Source organism: Bos taurus, chromosome 4 (genome assembly GCF_002263795.3).
Source record: "Bos taurus isolate L1 Dominette 01449 registration number 42190680 breed Hereford chromosome 4, ARS-UCD2.0, whole genome shotgun sequence".
NCBI classification, from domain to species: domain Eukaryota; kingdom Metazoa; phylum Chordata; class Mammalia; order Artiodactyla; family Bovidae; genus Bos; species Bos taurus.
Window position 1 is genome coordinate 80607631 of NC_037331.1, and position 24065 is coordinate 80631695.

General features: G+C 38.2%; 1 protein-coding gene across 14 annotated transcripts in view; it reads right to left on the reverse strand.

Annotated features, from left to right (window-relative positions):
- SUGCT (succinyl-CoA:glutarate-CoA transferase) overlaps window positions 1-24065 on the reverse strand; it is an 875539-nt gene that overhangs the window by 554200 nt on the left and 297274 nt on the right.

Consider the following 24065-nt stretch of genomic DNA (forward strand, 5'->3'; position numbering starts at 1 on the left):
TTTTTAGCAGTCTTATTACACTGGAAAATAGTATTTTGATAAGCAAATGTCACATTCAACTGCTAGTATTGCATGAGAAAAATGAGGTAACCAATTGTACTGCTCTTCATCCTGTTCATAGCACCAGCTGTATTGCTGTTCACACTGTCCACACTGTTCATTGAACCCAGGGTAGGCAAGGTGCGAGCTTAGAGGCCAGAAGATGCGAGGAGCCATAGGAAATGCAGACACATTTGTTCTTTTCAGGCTGGCACAGCAGCTGTAGCAGTAGACATAACATAGCACAACGCAACCACACACAGCTTCTCTCCTGGCTCACACAGCAGCCATAGCAATATTTACGCTATATTCTCCCTTCTCGAGGCTGACCCAAAGGACACTGCCCTGCGGCAGCAGTAATTCCTGCCGCTTTATGGATGGAGCTCATACAGGCATACTGCACACAACCCATGACCAAGGAAGTACCTTGTGTAGCACATGCACAGTGCTATAAGTGCTCTCAGCTGTTACATAAACCTCAAGATAGGCATGTGCAGTGCTATAAATGATCTCAGCTGTTACAAAGTCATTATTTACCAAATGTGGGGCAAAAGAACCTAAACACATCATCTTGGCTAATTTGCTCTCTCCCCATACCAATTATCATATTATTGACATTTCTCAAATGCACAGCCCTTGTATGTACATGTTGCTTTAAGACGCTTTATATGGTTACAATTAAAATAAGTATGTAAGTTTTCTTGAACAATACAGTAAACAACTTCAAAAGGCATGCATAAATTGTTAGTAGATTCTGCTACTTAAAGCAGAAGTCATTGGTAGACTGTGCTTTATCAAAACATTCTCTTTCCCACTGAAAAATGAAAAGTTTTGTAGCACACAAACAAAATACATGGTCCTTTTTCTTCTTACCAAGTTTATACTTTCCATCTCCATAAGTAAAAGCAAGGAAAATATACAACTTTTTCAAAGAATGTATAAAGGAGAAACCTACAACTGAAAAAAGTAAAATGTATAAGACATTATTAAAATTTATTAATTTATCCACAATAACATAAAAGCTGAAAAAGTATCAGAAATACCTTTAATTTTGATATCACACAAAATGAAATTAAGAACAGAAACTGATTGACAGGAAGAATTTCATTAAATAGCATAAACTTCTTACATTTCATTTGACCTCTACAGGTCTGTGCTATTCTTGGTCCTTAATGACTTAAAGCTTATAATAAAATCACTGGTATGTCTACCAACTAGGTCAATTTGTTACAATATTGCTTCTATTTTATGTTTTAGTGTTTTGACCACAAGACATGTGGGATCTTAGCTCCCTGACCAGGCATTGAACCTGTACTCCCTGAATTGGAAGGTGAAGTCTTAACCACTGGACCATCAGAGAAATCCTTATTTGTATATATTTAATTGCTGCTGCTGCTGCTGCTAAGTCGCATCAGTCATGTCCGACTCTGTGCAACCCCATAGACGGCAGCCCACCAGGCTCCCCCGTCCCTGGATTCTCCAGGCAAGAACACTGGAGTGGGTTGCCATTTCCTTCTCCAATGTATGAAAGTGAAACGTGAAAGTGAAGTTGCTCAGCCGTGTCTGACTCTTCGCATGGACTGCAGCCTACCAGGCTCCTCCATCCATGGGATTTTCCAGGCAAGAATACTAGAGTAGGGCCAAATACTTTTTATATATTAATTTCACATGAGGATTTCAGCTTTTATGATTTCTTCAAGTTAAACTATTGTAGGCTTTTTACTGATCTGTCTATATTCCTTGTAAAATAACTACCATTATCTGCAGTTATTATTGGAAACTTTTCCCCTACTTTGTTTTTTTTTTTTTTTAATTTATTTATAGTGTTTTAACACTTAGAGTTGTTCTAATATATATTAGTGATTATCCTCTCCAGTAACTTTTTAATAATCTATCTAATAAACCTATTCTCAACATAAATTTTAGACTGTATTAAATTCCAAAACTAACCCTCTTGAAATGGTATTTGGAATTTTGTTCAACTATTAGTAATGGGGAAAACTGATAAATTTACAATATTTAGTCTTCCTAGGCAAGAAAATTTTTTTTTCAGGTAAATCTCATATATCTCATTACTATTTTTTCTAGGTGTTTTGTATTTTATGTTGCTGCTGTTGACCATATAAAGAATCTCTCCTTCATTACATCTTTGGATTAAATAGGAAAGTACTATTTTCTATACATTGACTTTGTTTTTCATTACATGGTTAACTCTCCTAGTTGTAAATTTTCCTTAAAAATATTATTCCTTTAATACAACAGAAATATAGATCAATGGAACAAAATAGAAAGCCCAGAGATAAATCCACGCACCTATGGAAACCCTATCTTTGACAAAGGAGGCAAAAATATATAACGGAAAAAAGACAATCTCTTTAACAAGTGGTGCTGGGAAAATTGGTCAACCACCTGTAAAAGAACGAAACTAGAACACTTCATAACACCATTCACAAAGATAAACTCAAAATGGATTAAAGATCTAAATGTAAGACCAGAAACTATAAAATTCCTAGAGAAAAACATAGGCAAAACACTCTCTGACATAAAACACAGCAAGATCCTCTATGACCCACCTCCTAGAGTAATGGAAATAAAAGCAAAAATAAACAAATGGGACCTAATTATACTTAAAAGCTTTTGCACAACAAAGGGAACTGTAAGCAAGGTGAAAAGACAGTCTTCAGAATGGGAGAAAATAATAGGAAATGAAGCAACTGACCAAGAATTAATCTCAAAAATATAAAAGCAGCTCATGCAGCTCAATACCAGAAAAATAAACGACCCAATCCAAAAATGGGCCAAAGAACTAAACAGACATTTCTCCAAAGAAAACATACAGATGGCTAACAAAGATATGAAAACATGCTCAACTTCACTCATTATCAGAGAAATGCAAATCAAAACCACAATGAGGTACCATCTCATGCCGGTCAGAATGGCTGCTATCCAAAAGTCTACAAGCAATAAATGTTGGAGAGGGTGTAGAGAAAAGGGAACCCTCTTACACTGTTGGTGGGAATGCAAACTAGTACAGCCACTATGGAGAACAGTGTGGTGATTCCTTAAAAAACTGGAAATAGAACTGCCATACGACTCGGCAATCCCACTGCTGGGCATACACACTGAGGAAACCAGAATTGAAAGAGATGCGTGTACCCCAATGTTCATCGCAGCACTGTTTACAATAGCCAGGACATGGAAACAACCTAGATGTCCATCAGCAGACAAATGGATAAGAAAGCTGTGGTACATATACACAATGGAATATTACTCAGCTATTAAAAAGAATGCATTTGAATCAGTTCTAATGAGGAGGATGAAACTGGAGCCTATTATACAGAGTAAAGTAAGTCAGAAAGAAAAACATCAATACAGTATATTAATGCATATATATGGAATTTAGAAAGATGGTAGCGACAACCCTATATGCAAGACAGTAAAAGAGACACAGATATAATGAACAGACTTTTGGACTCTGTGGGAGAAGGCGAGGGTGGGATGATTTGAGACAATGGCATTGAAACATATATATTACCATGTGTGAAATAGATGACCAGTCCAAGTTTGATGCCTGAAACAGGGCACTCAAAGCCGATTCACTGGGACAGCCCAGAGGGATGGGATGGGGAGGAAGGTGGGAGGGGGGTTTGGGATGGGGAACACATGTACACCTGTGGCTGATTCATGTCAGTGTATGATAAAAATCACCACGATATTATAAAGTAATTAACCTCCAATTAAAATAAATTAATTAATTTAAAAATTATTCATTTAATATAATATGCAGTACTATTTTTAATACTTTCTTCATAAATCCTTTTAGTAAACAACCTATAGTTAGTAGTACATATTCAGAGACCAGCTTTAATTTTCTCCCAATTTCCAACTCTTTGTCTAAATTTAGTATTTACCAAACCCTGGATAAAATCTGGAAAGGTCCCACAGCCTTTCCAATCTGTCTTAGGTAATTAACACATAATTCTTTTGTTCCAGTATTAAAATAAACCACCCAGCCCAAGAAATACGTAATTTCCACTCTAGTGTAATACAATAGTAAAATTTAGAACTCCTACACAAGTTCAAGTCCTAGATTTTCTAACTTTAATACCCAAGATAAGCTCTACTTAATTGTAGGGTAGTGTAATGTAGTGTGTATTCTTTCAACATAAAATTATATCTGATACCATTTTAGTACCTATTTCTCTAAATTAGATTAGATTATCTGATTTCCCAAGCTGTATTGCAAGGTACACTAGGATCACTTGATGTGTTAATAGGAATTGGAATTAGTGGAGTAAGAAGGTGAAAGAAACTTTTCTTGGCCACATAAGTTTGGAAATCACTGCTTGCTACATTTCTCCAAAGAGATTCATAATACACATTAATAAATTATTTGTCTTCAGCTTGAATGTGAACTGGCCTCATGACTCATTTTGAATAATTAAATGTGATGGAAGAGACACTGTACAAGTTCTAGAGCCAACACCTCAAGAGGCCTTGTTGCTTCTGCTTTTGCCTTTTTAACTAGTGTTTAAAGATCACCATGTAGGAAAGAAAGCCTCTCTAGCTTGACAGGTGAAAAAGATGAGGACGAGATCCAAGTCCCTCCTTCCAGCCAGCAGCCAACCCCAATCAGTCAAATGAGTGAGGCCATCCTAGTCTTTCTAGCCCAGATAACCATCTAACTGAAAACAACCACATAAATGGGCTCCTCCAAGTCCAACAGCACCACCCAGTCAACTCTCAGAATTGCAATAATAATAATAATAAATCATTGATGTTTCAAAACAAGGGCTTGAAAACGATGACCAACGGAGCACATTTAGTCCACCTCTTCTTGTACAACCCTTGAGCTAAAAATGAATACCTTACAGAACTAGGAAAAGAAGGACAAACTGAGCCCAAAGTTAGAAGAAAAAAGAAAACAATAAAGGTTTGAACAGAAATAAATGAAGGAGAATAGAAATAAGGAAATTAATCTCACATATAATAGAATCAAAAACAATAAAATATTTAGGAATAAATTGGCATGAAGAGGAGAAAGATCTCCACTATGAAAATTACAAGGTACTGATGAAAGAAAATAATAAAAACACAAATAAAAAAGTATTTCATGTTCATGGATTAGAAGAATTAATATTGTTAAAATGTCAATACCATCAAAAGCCATCTATAAATTCAACTCAAATTCTATCAACACCCCAATGACATTTTGTTACAGAAGTAGAAAAACACCTGAAATTTATATGAAACCACAAAAGACCCTGAGTAGCCAAAGAAACCCCGAGAAAGAGCAAAACAGGAGGTATCACACTTCTTGATTTCAAGCAATGCTATAAAGCTGTAGTCATCAAAACAATTTGGTACTGGCATTAAAAACAGACCAGTGGAACAGAATGGAGAGCCCAGAAATACACCCGAGTGTATATGGTCAATTAATACTTCAAAGGCGAGCTAAGAATACTCAATGAAAAAGAGAGTTTTAAATAAATGTAACTGGATATTCACATGTAAAGGAATGAAAGTGTGCCTGTATCTTACACCACTCACAAATATTAGTTTAAATGAATTAAATACTTAAATGTAAGATCTGAAACCATGAAAGTTCAAGATGAAAACACAGAGAAATAAAGCTCCTTGACATTGGTGCTGGCAATGATTTTTTGGATATGACACCTAAACTACAAGAAACAATACTGAAATAAACAAGTGGGACTGTATCGAAGTGCTTCTGCACAATGAAAGAAACCATGAACAAAATGAAAAGACAACCTGTGGAGTGGGAAAAAAATTTGCAAACTATATACATGAAAATGGGTTAATATTCAAAATATATAAATAATTCATTAAATAGCAAAATCCAAATAACCCAATTTAAAAAAATAGGCAAAGGGCCTGAGTAGATATGTCTCTAAAGAATTCATACAGATGGCCAAAAGACACATGAAAAGATACTTAACATCACTAGTCACCAAGAAAATGCAAATTAAAGCCACAATAAGACATTAACTTATGCTTGTTAGAATGGCATCATCAAAAACAAAGAAATGACAAATGCTGTCATAGCTGTGAAGAAAAGGGAACTCTTTTGGACTGTTGGTGGGCTTGTAAATTGGTAAGCACTATGGAAAATGCTATGGAGGATCCTCAAGAAGTTAAAAATAGAACTATCACATAATCCAGCAATTCCATGTCTGGGGATTCATCCAAAGGAAATGAACACACTAACTTGAGAAGATATTTACATCCCAATGTGCACAGCAGCATTATCTGCTATAGCCAATGCATGGAAACAAACGTTCACAAATAGATAAATGGATAAAGAAATTGTAGTAAATATAGACAATGGAATATTATTCAAACATAAAAAGTGAGCAAGTCTTATGCTAAGTGAAATAAGTTGGACAGAGAAAGACAAATACTGTATGATCTCACTTGGATGTAGTACTTAAAAAAAAAAAAACTCAGAAAAAAAGACCAGACTTGTGGTAAACAGAAGCAAAGAGTAAAAGGAAGGGAAACTAGAAGAAGGTGTTCAAAAGGTATAAACTTCCAGCTATAAAATAAATAAATACTAGGGATGTAATATGTTACATGTTGACTATAGCTAATGCTGCTATATGATATGGAGGAAAATTGTTGAGAGTAAATTCTTTGTTCTCAATAAAAAATGGATACATGTAAAATGATTGAAAAGAATCAAAAGAATAATATCTCATAATGCATGAAAAATGTATGAAATTCAATTTTCAATGTCCATAGATAAAGTTGTTTTGGAATACAGTCACATTCATTCATTAAAATATTCTCTACGGTTGCCATCTCACTGCAATAGTAAAGTAACTATGATATAGATGACAAAGTCCACAGAGTCTAAAGTATTTTCTATCTAACTCCATAGAAAAAGTTTTCAGATACATTTTAAAACAGCAAATTTTAGGATGGTTTGCTCTACCATAATAGTTAAATATGATTTTAAAATTTTCATCCCGTGTTAAATTTTTTTGCTTACATGCTGTGTTTTACCTATTGAAATTTGGTATTAATTTTTAGAATATTTCATTATGGTTAGTTTTTGAACTAACTTTCTTGAAGTTTACTATTAATAATGTCTTCTTTGTAACCTAGTCTGTAATCAGTGTTTATAAATGCTGCATAGATAGACACTAAAAACGAATATATGTTCTCTGTTAGCAGGCTGTGCAATGTGACCTATGTCTACTATTCCACCTCATGAATATACTAAATAAATCTTTTTATTTTTCTATTTTATAAAATGTATTTTAAATTATTACAAAATGATTATGTTTCTCACAATTTCTGTTTTTAATAGTTCTAAATGTCTATATTTTAGAACATATTTCTATATTTTAATGTGTTTAAAAATAGCTTGGAACCACCAATTACTCTTATTTTCCAAATACAGTATATTATCAGTGACCACCAAAAAGGGCCAATCCCAGAGCCACAAAGATCCAGGCCAGCATTCTGATTTTCCTTTTTTGTTTCCCTTCATTAAATTGAACAGAGTACTGAGACTTAAATAAACTCAGACATTCCAATGTCTGGATTTTTCCTTTTCCAAAGTTAGCAAATGAGAAAAGAAAAACAATTCACAATAGAGGGAAGAAAAATCATTAAGAAAAACACAAATTTATATAAACTGAAAGATTAAAAGTTGTGTGTGTGTGTGTTTGTATGTGTGCACGCGTGTACCTGGTTGGGGGGTGCAGAATGTTCACTGAGTTTCTTTTCCTAGCCAAGATTATTCTAAACACAAAATTCCTAGTTATAAAAAAATAGAAACGATTGCCCTGTGAGTACTATGGAAAAGGCATTGATAATCAATATATTCCAATTTGAGCCTCACCAGTGAGCTGTGTGATATTGGGGAAAACATATTAAACTAGAACTAAGGTAGGTCTAGTCTGGCTTTGGAAGAAGTGAGCAGCTTGCCAAAACTACCGTGGATGTCCAGGTGAAGACGGCCAGGAGCAGCTGGTCACTAGGGAATGTTCCAGGATGCTGAACAGCTGGTGGAAATCAGAGCTCAGCAGGCATGTCAGCTGTCAGCACTGGGAAGGAGGTGGAGTCAGCTCTTCCTAGAAACATCAGTTGGTGTAAGATCAAAGGACCGAGGAAGGCCTATGCTGCAAAGCTGAAGGTAAGAAGAGATAAGCATAGGACCCAAGTTGGGGGGCAAAGTTATTGCAGAACAGAACTCAGTCTGAGCCAAAGACAGGCAGGAAATTGGGCAGGGAAGGAATGAGTCTGGGAGTCTGAGTGTCAGGAGACCGAGTCAAACTCCAGATTCTCTATCCAATTCAAAAGTCAAGAGCAAAAGAAGGTCAGCCAACAAAGTCTGGAGAGCTGTGCCTACATCCTTCTAAAAGGAAAGCCTTTCAAGCTTTGTGGAATCTCCCACCAGATTTCAAGGGGTCTCTGGTCATGATGCTGTTAAATTCCAAGTTCTTACACATAGGAAGGGGTTAAGTTCTATGCTATCCCAAGTTCTATCCAGCTCTCCAAGTGTTTAGGATTCTAACATTCTATAAATCTAAAAATATACATTAAGTTCCAATGGAGAGATGAGGGTATTAAATGTTTTATCCAGGGAAACAGAGTTTACTGGATACTCTCCCTCCACCATCATCCACCCGCCCTGCACATACATATAAATATCCCACCCCTACCACCTAATTCTTTCTACTAAAATGCAGTGTGGAATGGTTTATAGCCCTCCTGGAAAAAAGGAGGAGGAAAGTAGGAGTGGGATGACATTCCATTCCACCCTGACTCACTTAAAGACATCATTTGATTCTCAGTCACAAAGAATTCTCTTAACAGGGTGGAAAGAGCCCCGGTCACGAGGAGCTTGTTTGGAGTTGCAGTGGGTCCTTTTGCATTCTGTAAGCCAAAAGGATGCATTCCAGGACTGGGTTTCTTTCATTCTTTCTCCCTCCAGGCTGATTTTATAGTAACAACACATAGCCACTTAAATCTATTTCCAAATAACCAACATTCAGAAAATGTACCACATAAAATATAGACATTTTACAAGAGACCATCTATTAGCTGATAATGGCAGAGCTGCCATGGAATGCATAAGAAAACAAATGTGACCCTCAGCAAACGTCAGATCCATTTATCCAAATCAGCCCTCTGCAGTGCAAGCCAGATAAACCTTCAATGATACAATTTGAAGCTTTATGCAAGGTTGCGGGGGAGGTTACAATAAACTAAAAATGTAGGTTGAGGATATATATAAATCACATAAAATTCAGCATCATAAGATACTATTAGAAGTCAGGGAGTGGGGAAAAGGCTGGCAGAAGAGATTTTAAAGTGGGATCACATGGGAAAGAGAATATTAAACCAACATAAAAGTTTCCATGGGAGAAAACAATAAGTTTTTCTATGTTGTATTAAAAACATGTAGACATGGGAGAGTCAAAGATTGCCAGGTTTAGAAAGGGGAGGAATTAATCAGGGTTAAAAGAGACTTCAGAACCTCCCAGCCCTGGCAAAAGTGTCAGTGAGGAAACTTAATCTCTGAGGTCCCCGACTGCTCTCAGCCTTCATTCTGCTTTTCACCCACCTTAGGCAGCCAGGGCTTTGGTGAATTCTCCACTTTTCCCATATTAAAATCTAGTCTGAAGAAAAGGCCTGGGAAATTTTATTAACTCTAAGGAATAAGACTTTATGCTTTAACTCCTCCTGTGCTGTTTGAAGCTTCAGAGTGAACCAAATTTTAAGTCCCTCAAATCTATAATTGTAGAATTTCTGAAACCAGCAAACTATGTATAAGGAACAGTTATATTCCATGGAATAAAGGTTCCTTCTAGCTCTTCTAAATTATATCATGTAGGCAGCCACTGATAAAACCCTTCCTGTTCTTTAAGCAAACCACTGTTCAATGAAGCCTTCGTGCAAAAAGGTAAAACCCACCTAGGAAGGTGATACATGATATCTCCCTATTATTTAATGGTAAGAGTCCAAACTGGAGGAGGAGCCAAGATGGCGGAGGAGTAGGACAGGGAGAACACTTTCTCCCCCACAAATTCATCAAAAGAGCATTTAAACGTCGAGTAAATTCCACAAAACAACTTCTGAATGCCGGCAGAGGACATCAGGCACCCAGAAAAGCAACCCAACTCTTCAAAAGGAGGTAGGAAAAAATATAAAAGACAAAAAAAAGAGACAAAAGAGGGAGGGATGGAGTTCCGTCCCGGGAAGGGAGTCTTAAAAAGAGAGAAATTTCCAAACACCAGGAAACCTTCTCACTGCCGAATCTGTGCCGAGCTTTGGAAGCACAGAGGGCAACATAACAGGGAGAAAAAATAAACAATTAAAACTCGCAGATTGCGAGCCCTACAGTAACTCCCCCAGCGGAGAAGCAGCGCAGACGCCTGCATCCGCCATTAGCAAGCGGGGGCTGGGCAGGGAGGCGCGGGGCCGGCTGCATCGCTTAGAGTAAAAATCTGGCCTGAATACCCTGAGCGCTATCTGAGTGAAATAATTTGGGCTAGCAAACCAGACTGTGGGATATCTACCACGCGAAAAGCCAGCCCCAACCTAAGACACCGCCAGGCCTGCGCATGGAACAAAGAACTGAACAGAGATAGCCGGCGGCAGACCTTCCCCCTCCGGTGACAGGCAGCCAGAGCCGGAAGGGGGCAATCGCAGCCCCAGATAGACATTATCTATAAAACTGTAAGCAGGCTTCTTTGCTAACTAAAACTTCTTGGGGGTCTGGACGGTCAACATCTGCCTGACAAGGTGCGCTGGTTTTACACCCAGATAACCAAGTGGCAGGGAGGCGATAAGTCGCAGCATTGGCGTTCACCAAACACCTCATCACCTGAGCTGCTCGAACCTGGGAAGAGCACAAAATGCAGGCCCAACTGAGTCTGCGCCTCTGAGGACTACCCTAGTGCCTGAACCTGAGCGGCTTGGACCTGGGAGGTGCATGCAGCCCAGGGCCGGCCTCGGATTGTTCCCGGCTGAACAACCTAGAGCCCGAGCAGTGTGGGCAGGGAGGCTACATGCACCGTGAGCGGGGGCAGACCCAGTGTGGCTGAGGCACTGCGAGCGCACGCCAGTGTTATTTGTTTGCAGCATCCCTCCCTCCCTCCCGACAGCGCGACTGAACAAGTGAGCCCCCCCCCCAAAAAAAAAGTTTCCCCCACCGTCCCCTTTGTGTCAGCGCGGAAGCCAGACACTGAAGAGACCAGCAAACAGAAGAAGTTATAACAGAGGGAAACGCCTTGGAAGCTACGGGCAATAGATTAAAACCCCGTGGTTACTATGGACTACGTAGGAAGGGGCCTATAGATCTTGAGAAATACAAGTCGGACCAAGGAACTAGCCAAAAATGAACTGAACCCACAATACAACAAAACCAGAGAAAGTCCTAGATATAGTTTTACTATTTTTAAGATCATTCTTTCTTTTTTTTTTTAAATAAAAAAAATGTTTTTAAGTCCTCTATTGTTCCTTTAATTTTCACTTTTATAACCTATTACTTTGCAAAAAAAAAGACCCTATTTTTTTCTTCTTCAGCAAACTTCATATATATATATATATTTTATAATTTTTTGACCTTGTTTTTTTTTTTTTCTTCTTCTTTTCTTTAACATTGTATTTTTGAAATTCCAAACTCTACTCTAGTTTTTTAATTTTAGCTTTTTGGTATATGTTATCAATTTTGTACCTACAGGTTTTTTTTTATAATTTCTGTGACTTTTTGTTTGTTTGTTTGTTTCATTCTCTTCTTCCTTTATATAACACTGTATATCTGAAATTCCAAACTCTACTCTAGATTTTTAATTTATGCTTTTTGGTATTTGATATCAAATTTGTACCTGTATTTTCTTTATAATTTTTGTGACATTGTTTGTTTTTGTTTGGTTTTTTTCTCTCTTTATGTTTCTTCTTCCTTTTTTTTAACATTGTATTTTTGAAATTCCAAACTCTACTCTGGATTTTTAATTTTTGCTTTTTGGTATTAGTTATCAATTTTGTACCTGTATTTTCTTTATAATTTTCACGACCTTGTTTGTTTTTCTTTGTTCGTTTTTTCTCTTTCTTTTCCTTCTTCTTTTCTTTAACATCGTATTTTTGAAATTCCAAACTCTACTCTAGATTTTTAATTTTTGCTTTTATGTATTTGTTACCAATTTTGTACTTTTAAGAACCCAATCTTCAGGACCCATTTTTCACTAGGGAGTGAGATTACTGGCTTGACTGCTCTCTCTCCCTGTGGACTCTCCTTTTTCTCCACCAGGTTGCCTGTGTCTCCTCCCTAACCCCTCTCTACTCTACCCAACTCTGTGAGATTATGTGTATTCCAGATGGTGGAGAACACTTAGGGAACTGATTACTGGCTGGATCTGTCTCCCTCCTTTTCATTCCCCCCTTTTATCCCTCTGGCCACCTCTATCTCCTTCCTCCTTCTTCTCTTCTCTGTATAACTCCGTGAACATCTCTGAGTGGTCCAGTTGTGGAGTGCACATAAGGAAGTGACTACTGGCTACCCCACTCTCTCCACTATTGATTCCACCTCATCTCATTTGGGTCACCTCTAACTCCCTCCTCCCTCTTCTCTTCTCCATGTAAAGCTGTGAACTTCTCTGAGTGACCCTCACAGTAGAGAAACTTTTCATCTTTAACGTAGATGTTTTATCAATGGTGCTGTATAGAAGGAGAAGTTTTGAAACTACTGTAAAAATAAGACCAATAACTGGAAGCAGGAGGCTTAAGTCCAAACCCTGACTCCAGGGAACTCCTGACTCCAAGGAACATTAATTGACAGGAGCTCATCAAACGCCTCCATACCGACACTGAAACCAAGCACCACACAAGGGCCAACAAGTTCCAGGGCAAGACATTCCAAGCAAATTCTCCAGCAACAAAGGAGCACAGCCCTGAGCTTCAAGATACAAGCTGCCCAAAGTTCACCCCAAAACCACAGACATCTCATAACTCATTACTGGACATTTCATTGCACTCCAGAGAGAAGAAATACAGCTCCACCCACCAGAACACCGACACAAGCTTCCCTAATCAGGAAACCTTGACAAGCCACCTGTACAAACCCACACACAGCGAGGAAAAGCCACAATAAAGAGAACTCCACAAACTGCCAGAATACAGAAAGGACACCCCAAACTCAGCAATTTAAACAAGATGAAGAGACAGAGGAATACCCAGCAGATAAAGGAACAGGATAAATGCCCACCAAACCAAACAAAAGAGGAAGAGATAGGGAATCTACCTGATAAAGAATTCCGAATAATGATAGTGAAATTGATCCAAAATCTTGAAATTAAAATAGAATCACAGATAAATAGCCTGGAGACAGGATTGAGAAGATGCAAGAAAGGTTTAACAAGGACCTAGAAGAAATAAAAAAGAGTCAATATATATTGAATAATGCAATAAATGAAATTAAAAACACTCTGGAGGCAACAAATAGTAGAATAACAGAGGCAGAAGATAGGATTAGTGAATTAGAAGATAGAATGGTAGAAATAAATGAATCAGAGGATAAAAGAAAAACTAATTAAAAGAAATGAGGACAATCTCAGAGACCTCCAGGACAATATTAAACGCTACAACATTCGAATCATAGGGGTTCCAGAAGAAGAAGACAAAAAGAAAGACCATGAGAAAATACTTGAGGAGATAATAGTTGAAAACTTCCCTAAAATAGGGAAGGAAATAATCACCCAAGTCCAAGAAACCCAGAGAGTCCCAAACAGGATAAACCCAAGGCGAAACACCCCAAGACACATATTAATCAAATTAACAAAGATCAAACACAAAGAACAAATATTAAAAGCAGCAAGGGAAAAACAACAAATAACACACAAGGGAATTCCCATAAGGATAACAGCTGATCTTTCAATAGAAACTCTTCAAGCCAGGAGGGAATGGCAAGACATACTTAAAATGATGAAAGAAAATAACCTACAGCCCAGATTATTGTACCCAGCAAGGATTTCATTCAAGTATGAAGGAGAAATCAAAAGCTTCTCAGACAAGCAAAAGCTGAGAGAATTCTGCACCACCAAACCAGCTCTCCAACAAATACTAAAGGATATTCTCTAGACAGGAAACACAAAAACGGTGTATAAGTTCGAACCCAAAACAATAAAGTAAATGGCAACGGGATCATACTTATCAGTAATTACCTTAAACGTAAATGGGTTGAATGCCCCAACCAAAAGACAAAGATTGGCTGAATGGATACAAAAACAAGACCCCTACATATGTTGTCTACAAGAGACCCACCTCAAAACAGGGGACGCATACAGACTGAAAGTGAAGGGCTGGAAAAAGATTTTCCATGCAAATAGGGACCAAAAGAAAGCAGGAGTAGCAATACTCATATCAGATAAAATAGACTTTAAAACAAAGGCTGTGAAAAGAGACAAAGAAGGTCACTACATAATGATCAAAGGATCAATCCAAGAAGAAGATATAACAATTATAAATATATATGCACCCAACACGGGAGCACCGCAGTATGTAAGACAAATGCTAACAAGTATGAAAGGAGAAATTAACAATAACACAATAATAGTGGGAGACTTTAATACCCCACTCACACCTATGGATAGATCAACTAAACAGAAAGTTAACAAGGAAACACAAACTTTAAATGATACAATAGACCAGTTAGACCTAATTGATATCTATAGGACATTTCATCCCAAAACAATGAGTTTCACCTTTTTCTCAAGCACACATGGAACCTTCTCCAGGATAGATCACATCCTGGGCCATAAAGTTAGCCTTGGTAAATTCAAAAAAATAGAAATCATTCCAAGCATCTTTTCTGACCACAATGCAGTAAGATTAGATCTCAATTACAGGAGAAAAACTATTAAAAATTCCAACATATGGAGGCTGAACAACACGCTGCTGAATAACCAACAAATCACAGAAGAAATCAAAAAAGAAATCAAAATTTGTATAGAAACGAATGAAAACGAAAACACAACAACCCAAAACCTACGGGACACGGTAAAAGCAGTCCTAAGGGGAAAATTCATAGCAATACAGGCACACCTCAAGAAACAAGAAAAAAGTCAAATAAATAACCTAACTCTACACCTAAAGCAACTAGAAAAGGAAGAAATGAAGAACCCCCAGGTTAGTAGAAGGAAAAAAATCTTAAAAATTAGAGCAGAAATAAATGCAAAAGAAACAAAAGAGACCATAGCAAAAATCAACAAAACCAAAAGCTGGTTCTTTGAAAGGATAAATAAAATTGACAAACCATTAGACAGACTCATCAAGAAACAAAGGGAGAAAAATCAAATCAATAAAATTAGAAATGAAAATGGAGAGATCACAACAGACAACAAACAAATACAAAGGATCATAAGAGACTACTATCAACAATTATATGCCAATAAAATGGACAACGTGGAAGAAATGGATAAATTCTTAGAAAAGTACAACTTTCCAAAACTCGACCAGGAAGAAATAGAAAATCTTAACAGACCCATCACAAGCACGGAAATTGAAACTGTAATCAAAAATCTTCCAGCAAACAAAAGCCCAGGTCGAGACGGCTTCACAGCTGAATTCTACCAAAAATTTAGAGAAGAGCTAACACCTATCCTGCTCAAACTCTTCCAGAAAATTGCATAGGAAGGTAAACTTCCAAACTCATTCTATGAGGCCACCATCACCCTAATACCAAAACCTGACAAAGATCCCACAAAAAAAGAAAACTACAGGCCAATATCACTGATGAACATAGATGCAAAAATCCTTAACAAAATTCTAGCAATCCGAATCCAACAACACATTAAAAAGATCATACACCATGACCAAGTGGGCTTTAGCCCAGGGATGCAAGGATTCTTCAATATCCGCAAATCAATCAATGTAATACACCACATTAACAAATTGAAAAATAAAAACCATATGATTATCTCAATAGATGCAGAGAAAGCCTTTAACAAAATTCAACAACCATTTATGATAAAAACTCTCCAGAAAGCAGGAATAGAAGGAACATACCTCAACATAATAAAGCTTTATATGACAAACCACAGCAAACATTATCCTCAGTGGTGAAAAATTGAAAGCATTTCCTCTAAAGTCAGGAACAAGACAAGGGTGCCCACTTTCACCATTACTATTCAACATAGTTTTGGAAGTTTTGGCCACAGCAATCAGAGCAGAAAAAGAAAGAAAAGGAATCCAAATTGGAAAAGAAGAAGTAAAATTCTCACTGTTTGCAGATGACATGATCCTCTACATAGAAAACCCTAAAGACTCCACCAGAAAATTACTAGAAGTAATCAATGACTATAGTAAAGTTGCAGGATATAAAATCAACACACAGAAATCCCTTGCATTCCTATACACTAATAATGAGAAAACCGAAAGAGAAATTAAGGAAACAATTCCATTCACCATTGCAAAGGAAAGAATAAAATACTTAGGAATATATCTACCTAAAGAAACTAAAGGCCTATATAAAGAAAACTATAAAATACTGGTGAAAGAAATCAAAGAGGACACTAATAGATGGAGAAATATACCATGTTCATGGATTGGAAGAATCAATACAGTGAAAATGAGTATACTACCCAAAGCAATTTATAGATTCAATGCAATCCCTATCAAGCTACCAACAGTATTCTTCACAGAGCTAGAACAAATAATTTCACAATTCGTATGGAAATACAAAAAACCTCGAATAGCCAAAGCAATCTTGAGAAAGAAGAATGGAACTGGAGGAATCAACCTACCTGACTTCAGGCTCTACTACAAAGCCACAGTTATCAAGACAGTATGGTACTGGCACAAAGACAGAAATATAGATCAATGGAACAAAATAGAAAGCCCAGAGATAAATCCACGCACATATGGACACCTTATCTTTGACAAAGGAGGCAAGAATATACAATGGATTAAAGACAATCTCTTTAACAAGTGGTGCTGGGAAATCTGGTCAACCACTTGTAAAAGAATGAAACTAGAACACTTTCTAACACCATACACAAAAATAAACTCAAAATGGATTAAAGATCTAAACATAAGACCAGAAACTATAAAACTCCTAGAGGAGAACATAGGCAAAACACTCTCTGACATACATCACAGCAGGATCCTCTATGACCCACCTCCCAGAATATTGGAAATAAAAGCAAAAATAAACAAATGGGACCTAATTAACCTTAAAAGCTTCTGCACATCAAAGGAAACTATCAGCAAGGTGAAAAGACAGCCTTCAGAATGGGAGAAAATAATAGCAAAGGAAGCAACCGACGAACAACTAATCTCAAAAATATACAAGCACCTCCTCCAGCTCAACTCCAGAAAAATAAATGACCCAATCAAAAAATGGGCCAAAGAACTAAATAGACATTTCTCCAAAGAAGACATACAGATGGCTAACAAACACATGAAAAGATGCTCAACATCACTCATTATCAGAGAAATGCAAATCAAGACCACTATGAGGTACCATTTCACACCAGTCAGAATGGCTGCGATCCAAAAGTCTACAAATAATAAATGTTGGAGAGGGTGTGGAGAAAAGGGAACCCTCTTACACTGTTGGTGGGAATGCAAACTAGTACAGCCACTATGGAGAACAGTGTGGAGATTCCTTAAAAAATTGGAAATAGAAGTGCCTTATGATCCAGCAATCCCACTGCTGGGCATACACACTGAGGAAACCAGAAGGGAAAGAGACACGTGTACCCCAATGTTCATCGCAGCACTGTTTATAATAGCCAGGACATGGAAGCAACCTAGATGTCCATCAGCAGATGAATGGATAAGAAAGCAGTGGTACATATACACAATGGAGTATTACTCAGCCATTAAAAAGAATTCATTTGAATCAGTTCTAATGAGGTGGATGAAACTGGAGCCTATTATACAGAGTGAAGTAAGCCAGAAAGAAAAACACCAATACAGTATACTAACGCATATATATGGAATTTAGAAAGATGATAACAATAACCCTGTGTATGAGACAGCAAAAGAGACACTGATGTATGGAACAGTCTTATGGACTCTGTGGGAGAGGGAGAGGGTAGGAAGATTTGGGAGAATGGTATTGAAACGTAAAATATCATGTATGAAACAAGATGCCAGTCCAGGTTGGATGCACGATACTGGATGCTTGGGGCTGGTGCACTGGGACGACCCAGAGGGATGGTATGGGGAGGGAGGAGGGAGGAGGGTTCAGGATGGGGAGCACATGTATACCTGTGATGGATTCATTTTTATATTTGGCAAAACTAATACAATTATGTAAAGTTTAAAAATAAAGTAAAATTTAAAAAAAAAAAAGAAAGAAAGAAAAAAAAAAAAGAATCCAAATTGTGAAAGACAGGATAAGGACAGGAAGATGGGGCCATGGAAGGCAGGTAGAAGGGAGGACTGAAATAAGGATTTAAGACAGGGGTAGGAGAAGAGGCAAGAGATAAAAATATGTGGTGGTTTTATTTTTTTTACTAGAAATTAAAATTAAGGATACTTGAGCTTTCCTGATGGCTCAGACCAGGCACCAGGAAATTCTTTATTGCAGGCAGTAAAGAATCTACCTGCAATGCGGGAGACCTGGGTTCAATCCCTGGGTTGGGAAGATCCCCTGGAGAAGGGCATGGCAACTCACTCCAGTATTCTGGCCTGGAGGATTCCCATGGATAGAGGAGCCTGGAGGGCTACAGACCATGGGGTAGCAAAGAGTCAGACATGACTGAGCAACTAAGCACAAGAACAATACGTTATTTAACAGAAGGTAAAGTCAACAGCTTTCAGGAAAGCCAGAGATACCCATTAAAACTTTGAAAAACTTAACCATAAAAATGACACAGGAAAACTCATGGATACATTTTATTTCAGAGTTCAAAGCCCCTGACTGAAGCTCTTCATAGAGGCTGTTAACAGAGCATAGCAACTGAGAAACACACTAAAGTGTTTCATTATTTATGAAGGTACAACCACAAATGTGTGGAATAATTTAAGTGGAATGTTCACAAGTTCCAAATTCACTGCCTACACTGAAACATAGTATTTCTTGAAAGGGAATAGTATATGAGCTATTAAGGCCCACCTTGGGTTTGAAAAAAAGAAAAAAGAAACCGTTATTAAGATCATTGTACAAAATTAAATGTATTCCTGAATCTTGTGAGCTATTTTTAATTTTTTTAAGTTGAACAGAAATAATTTATTTAGCTGCAACAGGGTCATACAGGCCAAGTAGACTGTCATGCTTTATTTCTGTTAAAATTAAATCAAATCAGTACAATAACACTAGTTATACTAATCAGAATCTGATTGGCAGTTAAAAGAAACTTTATTAAATGAAAATTGTGAAAGGTAATTCATATAATAATTATAGTTTGGAAGGGAAAAATCTCTCAAAACATGGCATCTATGAATTAAAAAAAAGATATAGGAGAACTCTGATGGCAAAAAATTAGGATTTTATGATTCTTAAGGATTGAGATTCTCCTACAATACACTGAACACTGTCATATGCCGAGGGCCGTGCTGGCAGCTTTCATGCCTGTTCTGTTTTTTAATTCTCACCATGATGTAGGTATTGTTAGACACACTGTACACAAGAGAACCTGATGCTCAGAGCAATCCGAGGATTTGCTCAAGTCCACAGTCAGTGGAAGACTCTGGTTTTCAGGTCTTTTGACATTCTGTGATCATAACACAGGCCTCCTAGATGCGTTTAGAAAAAGTTGTCATTTCTAGCTACCACTGCTCTCCTCTTTTTACTTTACCTGACATTGGGTCTTTTTCCTTTAGCTGCTTTGCCAAATTTGGATGGCTTTGCCTGCCCCTTATTAATTCATGTGTTCACTAACTCAAAGAACACCTAGTGTCAGGAACCTAAATATGCACTAGAAATAAAAATTTTTAAAATGACATAGTCTCTTATGATGTATCAATATAGGTGAATCAGTTATAACAAATGTACCATTCTGGTGAGGAATGTTAATAGTGGAGAGGCTGGGGGGAGGCAGGAAACAGGATAGCAGAGGGTATATGGGAACTCTTTGGGCCTCCCTCTCAGTTTTGCTATAACCAATAGAAGCAGAAGATATTAAGAAGAGATGGCAAGAATACACAGAAGAACTGTACAAAAAAGATCTTCACGACCCAGATAATCACGATGGTGTGATCACTGACCTAGAGCCAGACATCCTGGAATGTGAAGTCAAGTGGGCCTTAGAAAGCATCACTACAAACAAAGCTAGTGGAAGTGATGGAATTCCAGTTGAGCTATTCCAAATCCTGAAAGATGATGCTGTGAAAGTGCTGCACTCAATATGCCAGCAAATTTGGAAAACTCAGCAGTGGCCACAGGACTGGAAAAGGTCAGTTTTCATTCCAATCCCAAAGAAAGGCAATGCCAAAGAATGCTCAAACTACTGCACAATTGCACTCATCTCACATGCTAGTAAAGTAATGCTCAAAATTCTCCAAGCCAGGCTTCAGCAATATGTGAACCATGAATTTGCTGATGTTCAAGTTGGTTTTAGGAAAGGCACAGGAACCAGAGATCAAATTGCCAACATCCACTGGATCATGGAAAAAGCAAAGAGAGTTCCAGAAAAACATCTATTTCTGCTTTATTGACTATGCCAAAGCCTTTGACTGTGTGGATCACAATAAACTGTGGAAAATTCTGAAAGAGATGGGAATACCAGACCACCTGACCGGCCTCTTGAGAAACCTGTATGCAGGTCAGGAAGCAACAGTTAGAACTGGACATGGAACAACAGACTGGTTCCAAATAGGAAAAGGAGTTCGTCAAGGCTGTATATTGTCACCCTGTTTATTTAACTTCTATGCAGAGTACATCATAAGAAACACTGGACTGGAAGAAACACAAGCTAGAATCAAGATTGCTGGGAGAAATATCAATAACCTCAGATATGCAGATGACATCACCCTTATGGCAGAAAGTGAAGAGGAATTCAAAAGCCTCTTGATGAAAGTGAAAGTGGAGAGTGAAAAAGTTGGCTTAAAGCTCAACATTCAGAAAACGAAGATCATGGCAGCCGGTCCCATCACTTCATGGGAAATAGATGGGGAAACAGTGGAAACAGTGTCAAACTTTATTTTTCTGGGCTCCAAAATCACTGTAGATGGTGATTGCTGCCATGAAATTAAAAGATGCTTACTCGTTGGAAGGGAAAGTTATGACCAACCTAGATAGCATATTCAAAAGCAGAGACATTACTTTGCCAACAAAGGTTCATCTAGTCAAGGCTATGGTTTTTCCAGTGGTCATGTATGGATGTGAGAGTTGGACTGTGAAGAAGGCTGAGCGCCAACGAATTGATGCTTTTGAACTGTGGAGTTGGAGAAGACTCTTGAGAGTCCCTTGGACTGCAAGGAGATCCAACCAGTACATTCTGAAGGAGATCAGCCCTGGGATTTCTTTGGAAGGAATGATGCTAAAGCTGAAACTCCAGTACTTTGGCCACGTCATGCAAAGAGATGACTCATTGGAAAAGACTCTGATGCTGGGAGGGATTGGGGGCAAAAGGAGAAGGGGACGACAGAGGATGAGATGGCTGGATGGCATCACTGACTCGATGGACGTGAGTCTCAGTGAACTCTGGGAGTTGGTGATGGACAGGGAGGCCTGGCGTGCTGTGATTCATGGGGTCACAAAGAGTCGAATACAACTGAGCGACTGATCTGTTCTGATCTGATCTGAAAGCTGCTCTAACAGAGAAGCCAGTGGCACCCCACTCTAGTACTCTTGCCTGGAAAATCCCATGGACAGAGGAGCCTGGTAGGCTGCAGTCCATGGGGTCGCTAAGAGCTGGACACGATGGAGCGACTTCACTTTCACTTTTCACTTCATGCATTGGAGAAGGAAATGGCAACCCACTCCAGTGTTCTTGCCTGGAGAATCCCAGGGATGGGGGAGCCTGCTGGGCTGCCGCCTATGGGGTTGCGCAGAGTCGGACACGACTGAAGCGACTTAGCAGCAGCAGCAGCAACAAAGCTGCTCTAAAAAAAAAAAAATCTTTGAAAATCAAAAGCTAGTCTCTGCCTTAAGAAATTTACTGTTTTGTCAAGGAGGAGGATGAATGACAGTTGAGTGTAATAGATGCTTTCACATAGCAACATAGGAGGAGCCACTTAAAACAGACAAATGACAGAAAAAGCTCCCAAAATTTGTGCTCATTTTAAAGGACAAAGGAACTTCATCATTTTAGTGAAAAGCGACGAGCATATGTGAAGACACAGCAGATTAAAAGACCAGGCTAAATTATAAGATGGTCTAGGCAAAAGTGGGAGTTGCAATTACATATGTTAAGATAAATAGTTTAAACTATCCTCAAAGCTGTGGGGACTCCATGAAAGATCTAGTCAGGGCAGTGAAATGACCAAATTTGCCTAAAGGAGCCAAGATGTCAGGTTTTAAAAATTAACATTATATTTAGGCATCTTTGAAGTCACAAGCCTTCCATCAACAGCCCCCAAAATGTTCCAGGTCCAACTCTCCAATATTCTGAACAAGTCTATTAAAAATGACCTGACATCAAATTTAAAGAGATGAAGCTCTTTGATAAGTTCTGGATTCAGTACAACAAATATTTGTTTAGTACCTCTGTTTAGAAGGCTCTGAAAGAAGGCATTTAATTTCATGATATATTAATATATAAAAGTCTAAAAATAAGTAGATATTCAATTACTTGACTTAAAACTCAGATCATTATAAACCGAAAATAATGATTTATTTTACTGAAGGAATTGCCACAGTACTTTAAAAATAAAAGGTAATTTATCTGACACTGTCATTTTATTTATGACAACCTAGGACAACCAACATTTTAGGACTGCCTTCACCAGGACTGTACTGATATACACTTCCTTAATATTTGTGGCATTTTTCAAAAAGCAATTTAAAAGTTGTTATCAGTTTTTCTCCAAGCTACTTTCTTTTCTTCTCCTATGATTAATTTTTTTCTCTGTATAAAATTACATTCAGTTTGATATTTCCTCTTTTGAACTATCTTTTTTCTTTACCTGCCTATTTCTATTTGTCCTTTAAGACTCATTTCAGGTGACACTGCCTACAGGAAGCCTTCCCTGACTTGCCCAAATTGAGGGAACGGCCCCTTCTCTGAGCCCCTAGCACCCTGGGTGTATGTGCACAGTGGCACTTCACTCTCACTACTTAGTTCATTGCTTTATTTGTTTGTTTTCCTACTTAGACCAAGGGCCCACCACTTCTATCATCTCTGCATCTACAGGACAAGGGCATATAGTCGGTGGCCGCTAGAAATGAAGAGAGGAAGGGGGAGGAATAAAGGGAATTGTATTTCTATTTTCCCCTTCGTTTCTCCTTCCCTTCATCTTCATTTCATGTCTTCCTACTGTTTCTCCCCAACTACTAATACATCATCTTTATCCTTCTCTTCTTAGCATCAATACACAACGTGATTTTCAGTCTCTCCTGCAAGGTCTGAACTATTGCAAAAATTCTGGTCCTGCATGTGGGTGGCCCAGGACGAGGAGTCTGTTGCTCTTTAGCTTTGCAAAGAAGGGGTTTGTTGTAACAGGCCCTGGATGAGTCTCCATTATATCTCTTCTTTTGTATTTTAGCTGGGGACTGACTTTTAACATGCTTAATGGCAACCCACTCCAGTGTTCTTGCCTGGAGAATCCCAGGGACGGCGGAGCCTGGTGGACTGCATAGTCCAGTCTATGGGGTCACATAGAGTTGGACACGACTGAAGCAACTTAGCAGCAGCAGCAGCATCTCGTTTTTGGTCTTAGCAGCTGGGTAAACAGACTTTCTGCAACACCCTGGATAAAATGGCAAGCTCAAGGGGAAAGCCTTCCACCTTCAAATTAAAAAAAAAAAGTGCTAGTGGCGACAGTTGAGGAATAGTAACACCTGAGAGCACTTGAGGGGGATTGTGTGTGTGCTGGCTGTGGAAAACCCAGCTGATGACAAAAACATGCAGCTCCCTTCCTGAACGGGCCGGACCATGCTCAGA